This window comes from Gracilinanus agilis, chromosome 1 (genome assembly GCF_016433145.1).
Source record: "Gracilinanus agilis isolate LMUSP501 chromosome 1, AgileGrace, whole genome shotgun sequence".
NCBI classification, from domain to species: Eukaryota; Metazoa; Chordata; class Mammalia; order Didelphimorphia; family Didelphidae; genus Gracilinanus; species Gracilinanus agilis.
The window spans coordinates 373115104-373137043 of NC_058130.1; the positions used below are offsets into that span (position 1 = coordinate 373115104).

General features: G+C 35.7%; 1 non-coding gene across 1 annotated transcript; it reads left to right on the forward strand.

Moving 5' to 3' along the window:
• The first annotated feature begins 21208 nt into the window (after window positions 1–21208).
• Window positions 21209–21372, forward strand: LOC123232798. The gene has a single exon (XR_006505302.1). It is a non-coding gene; the product is annotated as a U1 spliceosomal RNA (small nuclear RNA).
• Window positions 21373–21940: the final 568 nt, after the last annotated feature.

Genomic DNA, 21940 nt, shown 5'->3' on the forward strand with positions numbered 1-21940 from the left:
CAATCTAGAAAAAGACAGGTGGTCATTTTTTGTTTTTGTTTTTGTATAGCAGTGAAATGTTGTGTAAGGTCTATCATAGAAGACTTTCTGGAAGAGATGACTTTTGATTCAAATTTTGTAAGATATAATTTGGTACTGATGAAAAAGAAGTGAATTTCCAGGCAGAAGGATTGATACATTCAGTGACTCAAAATTAGGAATTGTAGTTTGGGGACCATTCTATATAACAGGAGTTTTGTCAAAAAGAAGGAGAAAATTTTGATTTTCTCTTAAGTTGTCACTTTGTTTCTGTCTTTATTGCCCCTGACTTCTCCCCAGTCCTGGACCCTAGTGAGGCCTTGGATTACTAAGGAAATTTTTTTCTTGTCTACCAGGAAATTTTTTTTAAATGATGTTATTTCTGTTACTTCTTCCTATTCCAATATATCCTTCTTTCCCAAAGATCTACAGTTACTTGATTATGTCTGTTTAAAGCTATGAGGCCAGTAAATAAACTTTATTAGTTTTCATATAACTCGTCCTCAGGCAGGTTCATAAGCATTCTTCCCATTCTAGATTTCAGCTGTGAATGGCCATGGGAGAGAAGTTCTTCCACATTCATTAAAATTCTTGAGAAATCTAAGCAACAAAAAGCAACTTATAAAACCTCTCTTGAGGCCTGACAGTAAGAGAAAAAAATCATGGAATCTGGAATATTGTTATTTAGACAAGACGCACACCAAAGTGGAAATTCTGTGAAGTATTATAAATGTTATTCTGATCCCTTTCACGGTAAAGTTCTCATAAATAGCCTTTACTATGAGCCCTTCCTGTGGTTACTCAGTGCAGAAAGCAGCTGGATATTGCTACATCTCAGTTCACACAATGAGATGGAAGGCTAGCCAAAAGAATGGGGTTTGGAAGTCCACCATTATGTGGTCAATCAATGGTTTATGGAAGGAAAATTCAAAGACATTTAAATTACATGTAACGCAGATGCCTTAAACCACTAAGACTTTTTTGTGAAGCCACACACACAAAAACGATATTTGTTGCAAACCAGTTTAGAAGTTGATCTGAAAATAATGACACTATTCTAAGATTCTTACGTAAACATTTATTTAGGATTTATAAGAAACTAGACCAAGAAGTTGGGGTCTATACACTTTTTAAACTTTTTGTTTTTTGGTTTAGGGCATGTATGAAAAAAACAAAGAGGAATCAACTTACAAACACTTGTTGAACATTTTACATAGAACTAATGTGAAAATTTTAGAAACCTAAAGCTAGATGTTCTTTGAAAACACAGTCACTTATAATCATTGGCTTACTGCCAGCTTGAAACCTGGAAAGACATCTTGAAACCTTTAAAAATGGTAATTTTCAGTTATAAGGAATTCTTGTGTTATCAATGTACTGAAAAAATGTATTTCTTATACATTACCACATCCTAAGGTTAAAATGCATTTTCAGAACATGTTTATCTGGGGGTGCAGTGTGTTTGGTATTCTCCTGTACAGACCATTTTATATAGGATAAGGTCAGATAGAGTTCAATAGAGATTGTATTACTAAATGATGTGAATGACTCTAAATTCTTAAATTCACCCAGATTTTTTGCCTTTTCTCATATAGAGTTTTGATTCATAAAGGATTCATAGGTAGAAGGCTAGAGAGTCCAACTAGTCCAATCCTTTCATTTTTCAGATGATGACTGGAGCTCAGAAATGGTAAAATTGCCTGTGGTCATGCAGCTAATGAATGCTAGGGCTATGATTCCAACCCAGACACAAAATCCAGCACACTTCTCATTGTACCAGTGCTGTCTTATGGTGACTGAGTTGCTCTGAGTAATCCATTCACCAATATAGTTCACAACCCTTTGGTCTTTGAGAGTTGCTATTATCTAACATCCTATCATTCTGGGACCAACTGGGTGAAGTTTCCCAAAGCTTAGGTAGGCTTAATAATACCTACACTATGTACCTAATAGAACTCTTGTGAGAGTTTAACAAAATATTGTTTATAAAGGGTTTTTTTTTATTTTTAATTATACACAATTGATAATATGTTCTACTGTTCTATTCTTTCTGTCTTTCCTGATGGATTGTTTCCAATTTATCCTGCATATAGCCTTTTGTACATAATTATTTGCATGTTGTCTCCCCCTTTAAACTGTGAGCTTCTTGACAGTAGACTCTCTTCTGCCTTTCTTTGAATCCTCAGCACTCAGCACTGGCACATAGCAAGTACTTAATAAATATTGGTTGATTGCTTGCTTATGCTATTAGATGATAATTTAATTATAATTGACTTCTTCCAAATCTGTAAAGAAGGGATGAATGAGGATTTTCTTAATCCTGCTTACTGTACCTGTATTATCTCTACGATGCTTTGGTAAAAGTTTTCTCCCACACATAAGCAGGCTAAGAGATGACTGGTAAAAAACAACTTTGCCCAATGAAATTCCTCCTCTCTCAGCTGGCCATACTCCCATCTACTCTAAGCATCTTGTATGGAGAAGTTCCTCCTGGATCCCAAATGAAGAAGCAGTACAAGGAATGAAAGAAGAGGGTGAGAAAAGAATATGCAAAGGAAAAAAGGAATGGAGTGAGAAGAAAGAAAAATAATAGAAACTGAAAGAAAAGAAAAGAAATGAAATGAAAAGAAAAGAAAAGAAAAGAAAACAGAAAAGAAAAGAAAAGAAAAGAAAAGAAAAGAAAAGAAAAGAAAAGAAAAGAAAAGAAAGGAAAAGAAAAGAAGTAAAAGCATTTTTTCTTCTGGGTCATGTGACCAACAAGACAGAGGCCTGTTTTTAAATAGTAAGTTTAAGATGATGGTTCTTCTCCCTCATCAGGGCAACCAGAGAATTCTATCATCAATCTGAACTTGTACTCTTGGACCAGAGATTTTCCAGAAGTAATACACAGATGTAATTCTAGGATGCCATCTCACTTGGAGACTGGAAGAGAAAGTGGCCAGGTTTGGTCTTCCTGGACCTTGTCACCCCCTACTTACCTGATAGCATGTTTATGGTATAGGGCTTGCCATTTTCTCCCTTTATGCAAATATGGATCATATCTCAGATCATATCTGTCAGACATATTCATGTCATCCATGAGCTGCATGTGGCATCTATCAATTTATCTATTTTATATTTGTCTATCTGTCATCTATAACTCATACACAGTTTGGCCTATCCACAATAAATATTAGTTACACAATAAGGCCATAAAAACAGCTAATAGTGAGGAAATTCATTTAAGGAAAAAAGGAAATAGAACTCTATAGATTAGGCTAGTAGAGAATATTAGAATAGTAGAATATACATGAGTAATTGAGTCCATCATTTAGAATCTTTCTCCATTCCCTCTCTGGATCTCCTTTTCCATGGATCTCTTCTAAGAACCATGAAATCAACTTCTCCAAGTCCTTTATGATGGGTAAACAGCATTGTGTTTAGCTTTCTCTCTGACATTCAGAAGTCACATTTCCCTCCATTAATTTCACTACCTGGATACTATAGGTTTACAGGTTAAGATGGCAGCAGAGTAAAAAGCAGCTTCTTGACCTCTCCTAACCCACGCATATAGGACTCCTCAAGAAGATATAAAAACAAATTCAGACAAACAGAGGAACCCCACAACAGGGAGCAGCATTTACGGTACATGGAATCGGAGCACTTCCATGCTCTAAAGGGGTGAAATAGCTCTACTAAAATGTGAGCTAAGCAACCACCTACCCACACAAACCACCTACAGTACCAAAACCAGTGCAAAAGAGTTAGAGCAAGTTTGGAGCACCCATTAAGTCATTGGTAGCTCCAGAGCCTGCTCCTGAGAGCACCAAGTCTTAAGACCCCAAGAGGCTAAAGAATGCACAGTCTTTGAACACAGAAGCTGAGAGCAGGCACAGACTCAGATCCTGAGTGCAGGCATGGACCTTGAGTGTGGACCCAGCACAGAGGAGTGCACTACTATGGAAGAAGTGCCCTGAGACTGTTAGAGGAGCTTCAGGCAGAAGAACAAGCAAGGGGACCACCAGGAGGCTTGACCCTGAGAACAACTAGACCTGAGATCTCAGGAGCCTAAAGAGTGCAGAGAGACCCCAGGTGTGAGGATAAAGCTGAGAGGGCACGCAGCTCACAATGGCAAGCCAGACTCAGGAACCCCAGAAGAGAAAGATAAAGAAGAAACTTTTAACACTCAACAACTTTTAAAAAGAAAAAATCCAGACAACAGAGCAAACAGCAGAGGAGAACAAACAAGTAACCATATCCAAACCTTCCCCCAAAAAATGAAAATGGGTCACAAGGTCTTGAAGAGTTCAAATCTGAGATTATGAGAAAGATGTAAGAGATCTGGCAAGAAAATAACAGTTTAAAAGGCAGAATTTTGCAATTGGAAAGTGAGGCAAGTAAATCAAAGACCAGAAATGACCAGATTGAAAAGGAAAACCAGTCTCTAAAGGCTAGAATTGGGCAATTTGAAAAAAAATGCACCCAAATTAAAAGAATTGATAAGCAAATTGGAGACCAAAATCAAACAGCAGGAAAACAGGATAGACCAAGTCAAAAAGGAAAATCAAAAGCTTCTAACAGAAAACCAGTCTCTAAATGCAAGAATTGGGCAAATAGAAGCCAATGATCTCTCAAGACAACAAGAACAAATAAAACAAAGTCAAAAGACAGATAAAATAAAAGGAAACCTAAAATATCTCAATGAGAAATTGACAGATCAAGAATACAAGTCTAGAAGAGGCAATTTGAGAATCATTGGTCTTCCTGAAAAAGCAGAAATTAATAGAAATTTGGACTCCATACTAAAAGAAATTATTCAGTGAATCTGCCCTGAAGTTCTACAACAAGAGGACAATATAGACTCTGAAAGGATCCATAGATCACCCTCTACACTAGACCCTGAAAAGACAACCCCCAGGTATATAATAGCCAAATTCAAGAGTTTCCAAGTAAAAGAAAAAAATCTTACAAGAAGCCAGAAAGAGACAATTCAGATATCAAGGAGCACCAATCAGGATCACACAGGATCTGGCACACTAAAAGACTTCAAAGCTTGGAATATGATATTCAGAAAGGCAAGAGAACTGGGTCTACAACCAAGGATCAGCTACCCATCAAAACTGACTATATACTTCCAGGGGAAAGTTTGGGCATTGAACAAGATAGAAGATTTCCAAGTATTTGCACAGAAAAGACCAAGACTAAATGGAAAGTTCAATATCCAACCACAAAATCAAGAGAAACAGGAAAAGTTAAATAAGAAACAGAGGGGAAAGAAAGAAAACTCGTTTTTTTTTAAATTTGCCCCTTTAAGTTCTTCAATAAGATCTAATTATTTGTATTCCTATGTGGAGAAATGTTATGTGTAATTCTCTGTAGTGAACTCTATTCATTATTATAGTATTCACTATTATAGTAATTAGAAGAATTATTCATAGGGAGAGGTTGGAATACTGAATGGTCTAAGATAATATAAGGGGGTGGGAAAGAGGGGGTGAATAGTAGACAAACCAAGAGAAACTTGAAGGAATAAGAAAAATAGGATATTCTAGTATACACAAAGAAGGCCTGGGAAGTGGAGGGGCTGAATACTATTATAAGAAGGAGAGGAAGAGAGCATTAAGAGGTAATAATTTAACCTTACACTCAGTGTAATTAACCCTGAGAGGGAAGAGTAGCTATGTCCATTGGGATATAAAACTCTATCTAACCCTACTGAGAAAGTCAGAAGGGATAAACCAAGGGGAGCAGGGGAGTAGGGAGGTCAAAAAAGGGAGGGAAGAAGAAGGGGGAGGAAGTTCATCAGTTCTTAAAAATAAAAATAGGGGAATAATAAGGGAGGGGGTAGAAAGGGAAGTAAATCAAGGGAGGGGATAAGGGTTACTGGCTTAAAGCCAAGCACTGGTTTAAAAGGGAATAGTGTAAGAAGAAGGAGTAGAACTAGGAGAAGATGGTGAAGAAGTGGGTGAATACACAACTGATAATTATAACTCTGAATGTGAATGGGATGAACTCGCCCATAAAATGGAAGCAAATAGCAAAGTGTATTAGAAACAAAAAGCCTACCATATAGTGTCTACAAGAAACACATATGAGGAGGTTGGACATACACAAGTATAAGGTAAAGAGCTTGAGCAAAATCTTTTGGGCTTCAAATGAGAAAAAGAAGGCAGGAGTGGTGATCATGATTTCTGACAAAGCCAAAGTAAAAATAGATATGATTAAAAAAGACAGGGAAGGTCATTACATCCTGATAAAAGGAAGTATAGACAATGAGGAAATAACAGAGCTTCATATGTATGCACCAAATGGCATAGCATCCAAATTCATAAAGGAGAAACTGGCAGATCTCAAGAAGGAAATAGATAGTAAAACCATAATAGTGGGAGATCTAAATATTCCTCTTTCAGATCTAGATAAATCAAACCAAAAATAAATAAGAAAGTTGTAAGAGAGATGAATGAACTCCTAGAAAAATTAGATTTAATAGATATGTGGAGAAAAATAATAGAGACTAAAAGGAATACACCTTCTTTTCAGCTGCACATGGTACATTCACAAAGATTGACCATGTAATAGGGCATAGAAACATTGCAAACAAATACAAAAGAGCAGAAATAATAAATGTAACCTTCTCAGATCATAATGCAATAAAATAATAGTAAGGGCACCTGGACAGGTAAATCAAAAACTAATTGGAAATTAAATAATATGATTCTCCAAAACAAGTTAGTCAAAGAAGAAATCATAGAAACAATCAACAATTTCATTGAAGAGAATAACAATGATGAGACATCCTACCAAACTTTGTGTCATGCAGCCAAGGCACTACTCAGGGGGAAATTTATAGCCTTGAGTGCATATATTAACCAATTAGGGGGGGCAGAGATTAATGAATTGGGAAAGCAACTTAAAAAAATTTAGAAAGCGAGTAAATTAAAAATCCCCAGATGAAAACTAAATTAGAAATACTAAAAATCAAGGGAGAAATTAGTAAAATTGAAAGTAAAAGAATTATTGAATTAATAAATAAGACTAGAAACTGGTATTTTGAAAAAAAAAACAGATAAAATAGACAAAGTACTGGTCAATCTAATAAAAAAAAAGAAAGAAGAAAACCAAATTGACAGTATCAAAGATGAAAAGGGAGACCTCACCTCTAATGAAGGGGAAATTAAGGCAATCATTAAAAACTATTTTGCCCAATTATATTTCAATAAATATAGTTTCATTGTTGTTATCATTAGCCACACTGGTTACAGGAGAAAACAACTGTTCCCTATCTCTTCCCCAAAGTTTTGGATGAAATTCTGTAGCTAAGGGGTTGAGAAAGGTGGATGTGGAATTTCCTAAACAGCTGCTATTATCCTGCAACTCAGTGGGTTGCATCTTCAAAATCAAATCTTTGCCAATGTATTGACTGTTTTGCTCTTTAACCTCAAACTGTGACACTGTGTCTAAAGCACATGAATGGGAAAGAATTTTTGTATCTAATTCCCCCGAGGTTAATGAAAGTGTTCCTTTCTGGAAACTTTGTAAATCCTCGCCATAATGTTCTTTATCCAAGTTGCCCCTTTGTTTTATACTTGGAATAAAGAGAGGATTTTGAGTTTTTGATGATTCTGAACAAGATTGCAAAACTTTTTGATGTGAGTTGTTGCGATGGCATGTTTAACCCTAATGCTTCTCACCCAATGTGTGTGATATGGAATGAGAAAGCTGATCCCTTATATAATCATCCTCATTATTGCCATAGATTTCTCTGCGCATTTGTATTATTTCTTCCCATTGCTGATTATCTACCACAGATCTATGTTTAGCTTCTGTGTAGTTTACTTTAGACACTTGCTCTATTTTGGCCAGATTTCTCATTTTGCTTTCCTCACTTAAATTAGACTCTGCCACACTCAACTTACATTGATTAGAAGGTTTTAAATCAGGAATCTCAATTCATAATGATTTCTTTGGTTTCGTTCCCATTTGAATATATCTTTCCATATCATCTAATGAAGGGGTTTGACTATATTTTTACATGCATGATTACAACACGCACCATCATGTTTATTATCATCATTTCTTTTGGATTCATTGTTGTTCCAAGACCATTTTGAATTATAAAAGGTCTTTCTGTTGTCTCTGTCTCTCTGATTTTGGTTATTGTTTCTAGAAAAATCTATTTGCTCCCTAAATCTACAAAATCGAAGGACATGACCAATCCGTCCACATAGGTATCAACATGGGGATGATTTTGTTCTTTGGGTGTTGCTAGTAGGTTGCCTGAACTAATTTTGGGTCCTACTTGTTTGGAGAACAAAATTTTTTGCTTCCTCTAATTCTTTCTCCTTCTTTGCCTATTTCAATTGTTGTTTCAAATTAGCTATGACTTCATCTTTATCAGTTTCAGACTGTCTAGCCAATCTTGCCTCTTTCTGTTTTGAATCTTGAATGTAAGCTGCATGTTGCCTCACATCCTCCAGTGGTAGTGATTCCCACTGTGGACAACTCTGTCTAAAATAGTTTTGTATCACAATTGAGGTTCATTTACAAACTGTTTCTGTATGTGGTCAATTGTATCCTGGGCATGTGTGTCTCTAAGACCAAGAATCGTTTCTGCAGCTTTGATGACCCTATCCAGAAAACTACTTGAGTGTTCTTCTTTCCCTTGCTTCAGTTTTTTTAATTTTTGCCATGCATTTGGTTTTTTAGCATGTAATCTCATGGCTTCAATTAAATCTGCTCTGCGCCTCATTAAATATCTCATATTGGTATGTTGTGTAAAATCTAGGTCTTCATGAACCAGTGGCCATGATTCCAAATTAGGATTTGTCCTAGTTTCTTTGAGGAATTTTTCCTTTTCCAAGGGAGAGTAAAATTCCCCCAAAAGAAATTCAACGTCATCAAAACTAGGGTTAAATAAAGTGAACACCCTTTTTAACTCCTTGAGACTCTTGAAAGGTTTTTCATAGAATTTGGGGAATTGCCTTTTTAGAACTTCCATATCACTTGGAGTGAATGCCTTGTATGTCTTTACGTGCACCACTCCCTCTCCTGGTTGAACAATAGTCCTATCCACAATCGGTAATACAGAGACTACAGTGTTTTGGATTGATTGATCTTTTCCAGTGTTATTAATTTGGATTCCACAATCTCCAATTGGAGGATTGTGTGCTTGTCTAGTTCTTTTCCCTCTAATTTGTTTTAACACTTGGGACAGTAGCTTGATACTCTCTACTAGTTCTGTGGATTCAGTATCAGTTTTTGCAGATGTCTTAAAGTAATTGTACAGGTGAGCCAGAACTGCCTTAGAGATTATAAGGAATTGCCAGAGAGATAGGATAATCGCAATAGCCAAGGGGATGAAACATATGCACTCGGCTAGTGTAAAGGCAAACCATTTATAGTAATCATATATTTCTAGCATTTGTTGTACTAGATTTGGGATAGAGGATAAGACACAGTGGATAGGGGTTTGTGAATCCCTAAGGCAGTAAAGTGAATAAGGAAGGTATAATAGTAAAGGTGGTAAATTGAGGTGATAGGAGTAGTAAGAGAATGACTGATTTTAGGGAATATAAACACAGAGGTATAAGGAGTTGTAAGGGACAGGAAGAGATACTTTGGGCAAACAGCTGTTGCCTGGAGAATACAGACTGGGACACAAGCTTGAGACAGAGACACTACAGGGAAACAGACTGAGGCCCTTTAGGTAGGAAGGGCACTTCCCCAGACAAAGGTTAAGGCCAGCTAAGAAAGGTTTGAAACTGACTAGAGGGCTGCTAGTCAGTTTCTCAGGTTCACAAAGGAACAGTCAGAGGAAGTATTAAGATTGCACTTCCTCCAAAATGGACACCTCCAACTCCCTTCATGACTCAGAGACAATATGATCCATTTCTTCCCTTATCCCTCTCTTATCAATCAACTAATGAACTAGCCAAGGTTTGATTACTTGACAAACTGGGTTTATTGATTTATAGGGTTGATTGGAAAGGATTGAGGATACAAACTAACTCTAAAAGTCACCTAGAGAAAGCTTCAGGTGGGGGAGGGAGACAGGAATGTGAAACTGAGAAAGGACCTGCCTTAACTCAGCTCTCAAGTGGTTTTGTAATCAATAGGGATAGGAAAGTTGGATACAATGATTCAATAGATAATTTGTAACAAGGGTAAGCCCTATTTGACTATTTCAACTATCAAGTTTAAAACTAACATTCCAATCTACCCTCCTTTCAAAACTTCACAGAAATTCAGGCAGGGAAAATGAAGATGTGGAATAAGGAAGGTTAGAGAGATTCAAAGGAAATAGTTAAGCTAACAATTTTTAAGAAGAAAAGCTGCAGAATATAGTCCAGGTTTCAATCCCAAGAAGGAGCTCAGATTGACCCTGCTCCTCTCCACGAGTCCCCAGGGTCAACTGAACTTCCTCAAGATTCTAAACCCTTCTCAACTGTCAGAAATTCTGTAGGAAGGCTTTGCAGAGCTGACATGCACCCTATTTCCACTACAATAAAAACTATTTTGCCCATTTATATGGCAATAAATATAGAAATCTAGGAGATACGGATGAATATTTACAAAAATATAAATTTCCTAGATTAATAGCAGAAGAAATAGAATACCTAAATGATCCCATATCGGCAAAAGAAATTGAACAAGTCATAAAAGAATTCCTAAAAAAAAATCACCAGGGCCTGATGGATTCACAAGGAAATTCTATCATACATTCAAAGAGCAACTCATCTCAATACTATACAAATTATTTAATATTATAAGCAAAGAAGGAGCCCTACCAAATTCCTTTTATGACACAAATATGGTATTGATCCCAAAGCCAGGGAGATCAAAAACAGAGAAAGAAAACTACAGACCAATCTCCGTAATGAACATAGATGCAAAAATCTTAAATAGAATGCTAGCAAAGAGACTCCAGCAAGTGATCAAGAGGATCATCCACCATGATCAGGTGGGATTTATACTAGGAATGCAAGGATGGTTCAACATCAGGAAAACCATCCACATAATTGACCATATCAACAATCTAACAAACAAAAATCACATGAATATCTCAATAGATGCTGAAAAAGCCTTTGACAAAATACAGCACCCATTCCTATTGAAAACCCTGGAAAGTATAGGAATAAAAGGACCTTTCCTAAAAATAATAAATAGTATATACCTAAAACCATCAACAACCATCATATGCAATGGGGATAAATTAGAAGGCTTCCCAATAAGATCAAGAATGAAACAAGGATGCCCATTATCACCTCTATTATTTAACATTGTATAAGAAACACTAGCAGTAACAATTAGAGAAGAAAAAGAAATTGAAGGTATCAAAATAGGCAATGAGGAGACTAAGCTATCACTCTTTGCAGATGATATGATGGTCTACTTAAAAAAATCTTAGAGAATCAACTAAGAAGCTTGTAGAAATAATCAACAACTTTAGCGAAGTTGCAGGATACAAAATAAATGCACATAAATCATCAGCATTTCTTTATATTTCCAAAACATCACAGTTGCAAGAAGTAGAAAGAGAAACACCATTTAAAATCACCCAAGACAACATAAAATCCTTAAGAATCTATCTACCAAAACAAACACAGGAATTATACAAAAACAACTACAAAACACTTTCCAAACAATTAAAACTAGATCTAAACAATTAGAAAAACATGGGTAGGAAATGACCATTTTACCCAAATTAATTTACCTATTTAGCACCATACCTTTCAAACTACCAAAATACTTTTTTACTGAATTAGAAAAAAGTATAACAAAATTCATTTGGAATAACAAAAGATCAAGAATATCAAGAAAAATAATGAAAAAAAATATGAAGGAAGGTGGCCAAGCAGTACCAGATATTAAGCTATACTATAAAGCAGCAGCCATCAAAACAGTACGGTACTGGCTAAGAGACAGAAGGGAGGATCAGTGGAATAGACTTGGGGTAAGTGACATCAGCAAGACAGTGTATGATAAACTCAAACAGCCCAACTTTTGGGACAAAAACCCACTATCTGACAAAAACTGCTGGGAAATTAGGAAAACAATATGGGAGAGATTAGGTTTAGATCAACATCTCATACCCTACACCAAGATAAATTCAGAAAGGGTGAATGACTTGAATATAAAGAGGGAAACTATAAATAAGTTAAGCGAACATAGAATAGTATACTTATCAGATCTCTGGGAAAGGAAAGATTTTAAAACCAAGCAAGAGTTAGAAAAAATTACAAAATGTAAAATAAATTATTATGATTATATTGAACTAGAAAGCTTTTGTACAAACAAAAACAATGCAGCCAAAATAAGAAGGGAAACAACAAATTGGGAAAAAAATTTTATAACAAAATACTCTGATATGGGTCTAATTACTCAAATATACAAGGAGTTAAATCAGTTGTATCAAAAATCAATGCATTCCCCAATCAATAAATGGGCAAGGGACATGAATAGGCAATTTTCAGATAAGTAAATCAAAAGTATCAACATGCACATGAGAAAGTTTTCTAAATCTGTAATAATAAGAGAAATGCAAATCATAACAACTCTGAGATATCACCTCACACCTATCAGATTGGCTAAAATGAGAGAAGGGGAGAGTAATGAATGTTGGAGGGTATGTGGCAAAATTGGGACATTAATGTGTTGCTGATGGAGTTGTGAATTGATCCAACGATTCTGAAAGGCAATCTGGAACTATGCTCAAAGGGCTATAAAAGAATGCCTGCCCTTTGATCCAGCCATACCATTGTTGGATTTGTACCCCAAAGAGATCATAGATAAATAGACTTTTATGAAAATATTTATAGCTGCGCTTTTTGTGGTGTTATAAAACTGGAAAATGAGGGTATGCCCTTCTATTGGGGAATGGCTGAACAAATTGTGGTATATGCTGGTGATGGAATATTATTGCGCTCAAAGGAATAATAAATTGGAGGAATTCCATGTGAACTGGAAAGACCTCCAGGAATTGATGCAGAGTGAAAGGAGCAGAGCCAAAAGAACATTGTACATAGAGATGGATGCAATGTGGTAAAATAGAATGTAACAGACTTCTGTACTAGCAGCAATGCAACGAACCAGGACAGTTCTGAGGGATTTATGGGGATTTATGGAAAAGAACGCTATCCACATTCAGAGGAAGAACTAGAGGAGTGGAAACACAGAAGAAAAACAACTGCTTGAACACATGGGTTGAGGCGGACATGATTGGGTATGTAGATTCGAACTTACCACACCAACGCAACTGTCAACAATTTGGAAATAGGTCTTGATCAATGACACAGGTTAAAACCAATGGAAATGCACATTGCCTATGGGGAGGGGAGGTTGGGGGGGTGAAGTGGAAATTTAGAGCATGAACCATGTAACCATGTTAACTTTTCTAAAAAATAAATATTACTAAATGTTAAAAAAAATGTCACTACCAACCCTGAAAGGGAGCGAGATGGGCATGAAATGCCAACAGTAGAATAATGCTCTCATGTGAGGATGAGATGAATAGATGAATTTACTAGACTAACATAGTTGATTTATTAGAAAAGTCAAATCTTAAAAGCCATACAAAAAGTTCTTACAAGACTAGAGAGAAACCAAGGCTCTTAATTAACAATAACAGCAACTAATGTAATAGCTAATATGATAATAATAGCCCACATACCAGTATACCAGACTTTGTGGATATGTTTTCCATTGTTTTATGCCTTTTCTACATAATATACTGCACGTAAATCTACTTCCCTCAATTCTTCTAAGTGCCATCTCAATTCAAACCAGCTTGTATTTAATGAGGAAAACTTATTTCATCTCCACTTCCTCTTCTGGATTTTTGTGGAAGATTAATTCACACTTTCAACTAAAATTCCCATTGAGTAAACTTTTATAGCTATTTTGAATTTGATTTCTCATTCAATTAGATCCTCCAGAATTTTATTAATACTATATAGAAATACTTTTGCTTTTTGTAATTTTATTATGTATATTGTTATTTTCTTGAACCTTGATTAGTTTCTTGGCTTATTTCCTTGGGTTTTCTAGCTGGTCTATCATGTTGACAGCAAACAGAGATGGTTTTGTCTTCTCTCTGAAAATGTCTATTTGGGTAGGCTGATTAGCCTTTCTTGGCTTTAGTATTCTCATCTATTAATTGAGGAGATGGACCAGCATGATCTAGAAAACCCCATCTAGCTCTTAACCTAAGATCCTAGGAAGTCATGTAGATAATAGAAATAGAAGGCTACAGTCTACTTCCATCATTTCAATCCACTTAATGGAATCTATCCTTGTCTTCTAGAGATAATTAGCATTAATAACCCTATTAATTAATCAGAAAAATTGACTCATTAATAATGTCTCCAGGCTATCTCACAAACCTTATAGGCTAGTTGTTCTGATTGCATTTTTTCTATACATGTAGCAAAGATTCCCATTTTAGAGAGAACTATCTGTAGGAAGGGTTATTATTGTGTGGTTCAAAAGGACTCAGGAGAGACAGATCTAGTCTTTTCTCCCCTATCCTTCTCCAAAGGATAGTTCAATTCCTGCCAGAAGGGGAAGCATGAAGTTGGGGTGAGAGGCTTTTCTGATCTCCTCAAAAAGAGGGGAATACCAGCCTAGAATTACATCTCTCTGCAACCTTAAATATAGCCTAGTGGATATGAATGGGTTCAGTTTAACTTCTGGTTGCTTTGTCATTACTGGAGGAGAAGGGGGACTTCCTAAGCTCTGCCTTCAAGGCTTGATTCCTTTCCCACAAAATACCAGTTCCAAAATGAACACACATAGTAAATAGCAACAAAAAAACCCATTTATCCTAAATGTTAAAAAAAAGAGAAATCTGAGAAGGAAGAAATAGAAGAATAATAAATACTAGATAATGCAGAATGGAGGAGTTCTCTCATTGGTAGCAAATTAACAGATCTTGAATGAGAGTCCTTGATCTCACCTAAGGGAAAACCCTTCCTAGTTCTAGGGTAACAACCTGGTATGCTTATGGTATCCACTTGCTATCTCTAAGGCTCATTTCATGCATCTTTCTATGAGGCCTCTCTCAGTTTCCTTAGTCATTAATATCTTTCACCCTTTCTCCAGCAATAATATTATTTAAAATGTATTTTACACATATTTTAATATGCTTATCTGTGAATCTCTTATCTTCTCAGTAGAATATATATATACATATATATTTCTTGTGAAGAGGAAGTGTTTGTAAATTTTTTAAAAATATCTGCAGAATCTAACACCATGCCTGGAATTATAATAGACCATAATTCTTAATGGATTCATCTGAATTAAAGGGAGAAAATAGATTAAAGAATTAATATTTGGTATAGAAAATAAAAACAAAAACATATATAGAAATATAAACTAAAAAGAGTGAGGAGAGGAGAAGTAAGGGAAGAAGCATGCCTGTGTGTATGTCTGAGAAGAGTTGGAAAAATGGACAACAAAGGCAATACATTTTCTTTCTTTTTTTATTTTTATTTAGAATATTTTCCCATGTTTATATGATTCATGATACCCGCTTCCCCCCCCCCAAACTTCTCATCCCCCCTTCTAAAGCTGACAGGCAGTTCCACTGGGTTATACATGTATCATGTTTCAAAACTTATTTCCATGTTATTCATATTTGATGTAGAGTTATTCTTTAACATCAAAACCTTAATCACATCCCTGGCTTGATTTTTTTTTTGGGGGGGGGATTTGACTTAGTTCCTTGTATATTTGAGAAATTAAAGCTTTGTCAAAGAGTTTTATTATAAAAATATTTGTCCAGTTTGTTGCTTTCCTTCTAATTTTGGTTACATTGGTTTTGTTTGTACAAACCCTTTTAAATTTGATATAATCAAAGTCATTTATTTTACATTTTGCAATGTTTTCTGTCTCTTTCTTGATCTTAAATTCCTTTCTTTTCCCACTCTAAGTGTGGAATTGGGGTAAATCAAGGATCACTAAGCACTCATCTTGGAAGGGACTGGAAGCCGACCCCATGGAACTCTGAGAGACTTTCATTTGGGAGGGGCCAGTGAAGGAGAGAGTTTGATGAAAATTCTGAAGATTCTAAACTGCCAATGGAAAACTTCCAAAGACTCCTGAGGGGGAATTCAAGTCTCTGGTGGGCTTGGGGTGGATGGTTGAGGGTGGCTGGGAGGTTCTGGACAGGAATTTAGCTCTTCTGAACCCAAAATTCAGGGGCAATCTGGATATTTCAGCAGCAAAAGCTTTCTACTGACTTCATTGCCAACGAAGAAGAAAAGTTGTGAAAGAAAGAGTTGTGCTCCATAATTAGCCTTAGTGCCCCGACTCCGGAGGGAGCAGGCCCTTGAGGGACCCTTCCTTGATCCCTCTAATACCCCTTCCTTGCAGTTATTCCCCTGTTTGTTAGATAGTGTTAAGGTTAGGATATGGTGAGGGGAGGGAGAGTGAACTTCTGAGTCAAAGCTACAGAAGAAACCAGAACTGCTCTCTTGTTGTGGGGTTCATAGTTGATAGAGAAGTTATCCCTGTATCCTCCTTCCTTATAAATCCTCAAACATCCCTTACCCTGTTATCCTGAATTCCCTCATCCTTATAATAAATCTTTATTAGTTTATTAGTGGTAGTTTGGGGCTGTGACTTTGTGGGGAGGAAGACTGATCTTGTGGCTGAGGGGAAGACGAATACCAAACTCCATCTTGAAGGGCAAAGCAACTTGTCTTAGGGGTGTGGGGAGGCTTGTCTCCATAGTGCTGGCTCTGAGGGTGGGATCTAACCCATTAGGGTCACAACTTATGCCCAACACCTTCCTTCTGTATCCCCACTATAGCTTTGCCAGTTTGGGAGGCTCATTGAGTTTATTCCTCCATAGGTCTTCCCTGGGGTGGGAGTGAGTGATTAGCTGATCTGGCCCATTGGAAGCTAACAAGTGGTGAGTCTAGATATCCCCCCATTTACCATCAGTACTCACCCAAATACACCACAGAGCTGGCAGGTATACTAATCTATGTTCACCTAATTTACTTATGATTTTACTCTTTATATTTAAGTCATTTATGCATTTTGAATTTATTTTGGTATAGGGTGTAAGCTGTTGATTTAAACCTAATTTTTCCCATATTGTTTTCCAATTTTCCCAGCAGTTTTTGTCAAATAGTGAGTCCTTGTCCCAAAAAATCTAGGGTCTTTGGGTTTATCAAACACTCATTTACTGAGTTCATTTACCCCTAGTCTATTCCATTGATCCACCCTTCTGTCTCTTAGCCAGTATCATATTGTTTTGATGAACACTGTTTTATAGCACAGTTGAAGATCTGGTACTGGTAGGCCAACTTCCTTCACATTTTTTTCATTATTTCCCTTGATATTCTTGATCTTTTGTTCTTCCAGATGAACTTTGTTATATTTTTTCTAATTCTATAAAAAAGTTTTTTGGTAGTTTGATAGGCATAGCACTGAATAAGTAGATTAATTTGGATAGGATGGTCATTTTTATTATATTAGCTCATCCTACCCAGTAGCAGTTAATGTTTTTCCAATTGTTTACATCTAGTTTCATTTGTGTAGAAAGTGTTTCATAGGTGTGTTCATATAATTCCTATATTTGTCTTGGCTAATAAATTCCTAAATATTTTATATTGTCTATGATTTTAAATGGAGTTTCTCTTTCTAACTCCTGCTGCTGAGTTTTGTTGGAAATATATCTAAATGCTGATGATTTATGTGGGTTTATTTTGTACCCTGCAATTTACTAAAGTTGTTAGTTATTTTCACTAGCCTTTTAGTTGATTTTCTGGGGTTCTCTAAGTATACCACCATATCATCTGAAAGAGTGATAGTTTAGTCTCCTCACTGCCTACTTAAATCCCTTCAATTTCTTTTTCTTCTCTAAATGCTACTGCTAGCATTTCTAGTACAATATTGAATTAAAGAGGTGATAATGGGCATCTCTGCTTCACTCCTGATCTTACTGGGAAGGCTTCTAATTTATCCTCATTGCATATGATACTTGCTTAGGGTTTAAACTATATACTGTTTATTATTTTGAAAAATGGTCCTTCTATTCCTATACTTTCCAGTGTTTTCAATAGGAATGGGTGTTGTATTTTGTCAAAGGTTTTTTCTGCATTTATTGAGATAATCATGTGATTTTTTGTTGCTTTGATTATTGATATGGTCAAATATGTGGATGGCTTTCCTAATATTAAACCAACCTTGCATTCCTGGTATAAATCCTGCCTGATCATAGTGAATAATCCTCTTGATCACTTACTGGAGTCTTTTTGCTAATATTCTACTTAAGATTTTTGCATCTATATTCATTAAGGAGATTAGTCTGTAATTTTCTTTCTCGGTTATTGGTCTGCCTGGCTTTGGATCAATGCCATATTTGTGTCATAAAAGGAATTTGGTAAAACTCCTTCTTTGCTTATTTTGTCAAATAATTTGTATAGTATTAGGATTAGTCATTTTTTAAATGTTTGATAGAATTCACTTGTGAATCCATCTGGTCCTGGGGATTTTTTCTTAGGAAGTTCCTTGATGGCTTGTTCAATTTCTTTTTATGAGATGGGATTGTTTAAGAATTCTATTTCCTTGTGTGTTGGCTATGGGAGTGGTAGTGAAGGCGAGGTGAAAGGGAAAGTAAAAACATGAATCATGTAACCATGGAAAATTTTTCTAAAAAAATAAAATATTTAAATTGGAAAAAAATAATTTTATTTCCTCTTTTGTTAATCTGGACAATTTATATATTTTGTAAATATTCACCCATTTCACCTAGATTGTCATACTTATTGCCATATAATTGAGCAAAGTAGTTCTTAATAATTGCCTTAATTTCCTCTTCATTGGAGGTGAGATTGCCCCTTTCATTTTTGATACGGCAATACATTTTCTAATGATCCACAGATTTAACTAGCACACTGTATTCCAAATTATATCATTTTTTTTATTTTATCAACAGGGAAGCCAGAAGAAAAAAGCCTTCTCAACAAGATTACTCCCATAGCACATTTTAAGTGTAAGCCTGACAATTTTCTGAAATTTAAATTTCCTAGTCAATAGAGAATTTGTATCAAAGAACAGTCTATATTGATAAACTAGAGGGAAGCAATTAAGTTGAAAATAAAAGCATCTTAGATTTGGAAGGGATTTTAAAAATCATCTTCTGGTGGGGGTGAAATCATCTTAATCAATCCTGCTTCTTTAACATTGAGGCAACTGAAAGCTGTGGAGGTGTATTAACTTTCCAGAAGTTAGAAATCAGTTAATGGCAGAACTAAATCTGTACCCAAGAAGAGAAATTAAGGATGCTTTGACATTTTATTTTTTATAAATTAGGTAGTATGACCTCTATTTAAAAAAAAGTTTGTCTAACTTTATTTTTATTCAAGTAGAAGGTTTTTTCCACTATAAAACACTGTTTTCCAGGCTTAAATATAGGACAAATAGAAATCAATAAAATAATATTTATTTTTTAGTATATCTACCTCTTTCAACTTGATGTCAAGTTGTCACAATGAATTTTTCCTCATGAAACCTTTTATAATAAGTTCAATACACATTTATGTGTCAAGAAGTAAGCCGAATAGAATGTCATATTGAGAGATCTAGATAATTTCCTTTTTGTTTGATATCATGTATTTGTTCAATGATGAGTCACTCACTTACTAAGCCACCAGAGAAGTGCACATTTGTGAGAGGTATCATGTGTAAATGGAATTAGCTCTAGTCCATTCATAGTCAAAACTCTACTACCAGAGATGATATCATCCCCACCTCCCTTAGTGGGGAGGGGAGATGGGTTACCCACAGGTGACAATAAGTAACAAATCAAGAACAAGGGACTGCCCTTTGGGCAGTCCAAATCAGTGTAGAGGCTGTCATTTGTCCATTTGAATTAGAGGTGGACCCACAGGAAGTGACGAGAGGCACTATCTCTTCAAGTATGTTGGTTACTTCCTGTCGGAGCAGTTCCCGCTTTGAAGTTGGTGCTGAAGCATATCAGCTGAGACCTCAGGCTGCTTCCACTCTGAATTGTCACGTGGGTAAGTTAGGCTGACTTCCTTGGCCTACCTTGGCATTTTTCCAATCTCTACCTTAAGTAGGCTCTTGCCTCTCTGATTGCTAAAGTCTTGTGGCATATAATTTAGTTTAATTAGCCCTTTAACCCTCTCTCTCCGTCCAGGCCTCTGCAGGCCTGGACTAGCCTCTCCTTCTCTCTATTTCCCTGCCTTTTACCTTCTAATTATAAATAAACTACCTTGAATCCGATCCTGACTTGGGTCTATTTAATTATGGAATCAATCTGAATTATTGATTCCTGGCGGCCACACTTTAAATATATATCTATAAAAATAACTAAAATCTCCCTCTTAAAATCAGGAGTGAGTGGCTCCTGAACTAACAAGAATAGCAGGAAGATGTTAAATTATAAAAAAGCATGTGTCATAGTGATGCCATAGATTTTTTAAAAATTTCTCATAGGAACCAGAGGACATCAGAGTAAGCGGTACAGTGACAAAAGGATGATCTCATTGGACCTTAGATCAAATCCTGGGTATGTTGCCATGTGTGCTTGGGCAAGTCACTCAAATTCTCAGGTACCTCATTTTATTGGAGGTCCTCTAAGATTTCCTTACAGTTCAATATCTATGATTTTAAGTCTAGACCACAATAACATTTTCCATTTAAATACTGCATGTCATTTTCATTAGTGAGCTATCATGATAAACCATATAACACATATTTATTATCAGATGTGGACTCTTAATAAAAATTTAATTATCCTGAGAGAACATATCAAGAAGTTGTTTGTGGGCACAGAAAAAAAAAACCACTTGATCACATGGGTTGATGGGGATATGATTGGAGATATAGTCTCTAAATGATCACCCTAGTACAAATATTAATAATATGAAAATACATCTTGATCAATGACACATGTAAAATCCAGTGGAATTGTGTGTCAGCAACGGGAGGGTGGAGAAAGGGGAGGGAAAGAATATGAATCTTGTAACCATGGAAAAATATTCTAAATTAATTAATTAATCAAATCACCAAACAGGCAAATAAATAAATGAATAAATATATATTATATTATCATCTTATATACTATTATGTTATACATATAAATTAACAGTATAATATAATACAACAATAATAACAGCTATCATTTATATGATGCTTTAAGGTGTGCAAAGCACTTTACAAATATAATCTCATCATACTTACCTGGCAAGGGTAATTCCATAATAACAAAAGTAGTTTCTCCAGGGAAAAGCTTATCAGATGCATTCCAGATGGGGTGCCCCCTGCATTTTCCCCAAATGTGGGAAAATCAATTACATAATTTCTGGTAATGGGGGACAAAGCTCATACTATTCCCTGAAAAAAAAATTATCTCATTTGATCCTCACAACTACCCTGGGAGGTAAGTGCTATTATTTCCATTTTTTAGATGAGTAAATAGAAGCAGGTAAAGGCAAGATGGTTTGTCTAGACTCACACAAATGGAAGATCAACAGCCAGACTGGAAGTCCATGGATGAGGTGATAATTGGTAGGATGGTAGCAATGTTAAAGGAAGAAAGGAGGAATGTTTGGGAAATATAATGAAAGTAAAACTCATAGGCCTTGGCAATTAGATTAGATATAAGACATAGAAAAGAATTAGGAGTTCAGGATGGCACTTAGGTTATGAGTCTTGGTAACTGGGAAAATGAAGATACCTTTACCAGAATAGGGAAGTAAAGAAGAAGAAAGGATGTGGGAGGGGGAAGGTTAAAATGAGTTCATTTTAAAATGTCTATGAAAAAAGAGAGCAGGGTCAAGGGCCAACTTTTTTTAAAAATTACATTTAGTTATTTATTTGTTTGTTTGTTTGTTTTTAACATTTAATAATATTTATTTTTTAGAAAAGTTATCATGGTTACATGATTCATGTTCTTACTTTCCCC